At 31.9% G+C, this 1,488-nt stretch overlaps 1 long non-coding RNA gene across 1 annotated transcript; it reads right to left on the bottom strand.

The window, feature by feature from the left end:
• Positions 1-591: 591 nt before the first annotated feature.
• LOC125197956 lies at positions 592-1,482 on the bottom strand. Its single transcript, XR_007172323.1, has 2 exons — positions 1,020-1,482; positions 592-892 (listed from the first exon to the last, which is right to left on the bottom strand). It is a non-coding gene; the product is annotated as an uncharacterized LOC125197956 (long non-coding RNA).
• Between the last annotated feature and the right edge of the window lie 6 nt (positions 1,483-1,488).

Raw genomic sequence — 1,488 nt, 5'->3', positions numbered from 1 at the left:
TATTTATTTATTCAGTTACCATTTATTCCTCTCCGTTAATACATTCAATTATATTTTTTTCTTTTCATTTAACACACTAAATAACACAAGTTGATTAACAAAAATGAAAAAATATATACACCAGAAATACAACGAAGTTGATAAAAAGTTACTCTCTCCATCCACAACAAATAGACTCAGTGTTCCATTTTTCTATCCTCCCCAAAATCATTCTCCAAGTTGACAAAAGGTACTCCACCCATTCATAAAAAATGGCCTCAACTTTCCATTTACGTTCATCCAATAAAATTAGTCACAATTTAATACTCACTTTTATTATTCTCTCTTTTAATTTATCAACATTTCAACTTTCACTTTGTCTCTTTCTTTCTCATACTCTATCAATTTTTAGTATTAAAACACATGTCATCCAATAATAAGATTATTTTTTATTGACAAAAGACGTGGGGTATATCTTTAGTTGTGTTTGGAAAAAATATGTCAAAAAATAAAAAGAAGAAAACGTTTACGCACATTGTGGTCTGAAATGTTAGGATTGATTGAAAAATTGAATTTCAGCTATCAAGTCAAATGAAGGTGGCAGGATTTAAGTGTACAATAATGTGGTCAGGATATCAATTCATATATAAGTGTACAAAATTCTGCATACTATATATGATGGGTAAATTCTACTATCACTACTATGTATCTACAATTCACAACGCCGCAAGATAGTCTGAGGGGATAATGGGAAAACAAAATTAAAAAGAAACAAATTTAGAAAAAATAGGAACTTCCAAAGTCTACAGCAGTATAATATGTATGCCCCAATAACTAAAATAATTGTGCTTGTCTACCACTTGCTGAAAGACAACCGGCCCCTGATAACTCTTCCGGGCAGCCAATATAGATGCTGGGCATACGAGAACAAAATTTAGAGACGAGCAAATACCCTTTCAGCACAGAGATCCGGACAAACTGTACAGATCTTGAAAAATTTAAAAATAACTGAATTATTTAAGGAAGTTAAAGAGTCTTACCACGAAAGAAACCGTATGCAGCTGGAACCGTCTGTCTTCTCTGGCCTCAGTGACTTGGCGTAAGCACTGGAATATGAGCAAAAGAAAAACGAAAATAAGGAACGGCCATGAAAAGAACTGGTGCATAATTTGATAGCATGACAAGTAAATGTGATGGACAATCACTAGAAACAGGACTTCATATAAGTTTTGACAAGGCTAAGGATCATCATGTACAGATTGGAAGAAGCATCTAAAGATGCCTTTTGAAATGAAACTTTAATATGCGAATTGATTTGAAATTACATATTTTTCTAAAAAAAAGAGAGAATCTTCAAGAAAGCTTTATTTCTAAAAATATGGCAAAGGTTTAATCCAAGAAAACTTGGATAAAAAATTGTTTCAAAATAGGAACCAATATCAGCTAAACTATAGAAATCTATGTATAGACTATGAGAAAATGCACAGAAGGCACATAATGAATTATGTA

The sequence above is a fragment of the Salvia hispanica genome, unplaced genomic scaffold (genome assembly GCF_023119035.1).
Source record: "Salvia hispanica cultivar TCC Black 2014 unplaced genomic scaffold, UniMelb_Shisp_WGS_1.0 HiC_scaffold_1123, whole genome shotgun sequence".
Taxonomy (NCBI): domain Eukaryota; kingdom Viridiplantae; phylum Streptophyta; class Magnoliopsida; order Lamiales; family Lamiaceae; genus Salvia; species Salvia hispanica.
The sequence above is the reverse complement of the archived record's forward strand: the minus strand, read 5'-3'. Positions and strand labels throughout refer to the sequence as shown.